The sequence below is a fragment of the Rousettus aegyptiacus genome, unplaced genomic scaffold, assembly GCF_014176215.1.
Source record: "Rousettus aegyptiacus isolate mRouAeg1 unplaced genomic scaffold, mRouAeg1.p scaffold_m13_p_12, whole genome shotgun sequence".
Classification (NCBI taxonomy): Eukaryota; Metazoa; Chordata; class Mammalia; order Chiroptera; family Pteropodidae; genus Rousettus; species Rousettus aegyptiacus.
In genome coordinates this window covers 18,171,541-18,172,055 of record NW_023416287.1, presented here as the reverse complement: position 1 = coordinate 18,172,055, position 515 = coordinate 18,171,541, and positions in this window count along the sequence as shown.

Below are 515 nucleotides of genomic sequence, written 5' to 3'. Positions count from 1 at the left end.
CTTCCCTGACCACCCTAAGGTAGATTACCTCTCCCCATGATTTTCTAGCACAGCGTCCTATTATCTTCATAGCACTTACCACAATGGTCTTTCACATATTTACGAATTGATTTTTCTCCACTAAAATTTAGTTTCAGTGAGATTAAAAACTCCTTGCCTTGTTCACCGCTGCACCCTAGGGCTGGAGCACACAAAGATGCTTAATAGATCTCTGTTGCATGGAAGGATAGATGGATAGGTGGGCAGACCAACAGACAGAAGCAGAGGCTAGGGCAAGAATTAACAAAGACATAAATTTATAACAACATACTCCCCAAAGATACTAGAAAAGGGAAAGCTTGGAAGGGAGATTCAACTGCCGAACCCTGGGGGGTCTTTGGAGCCAGCTGATTTCAGATTTAGTTGTTCCTCCAACTGTATGAGAAAAATAAACTAGATTCACAATTGTTTTCAGCCATGAACCCTTTCTTTGAATGAAATCTCCTGAAATAATCCAATATGTAATATAGAAAAAC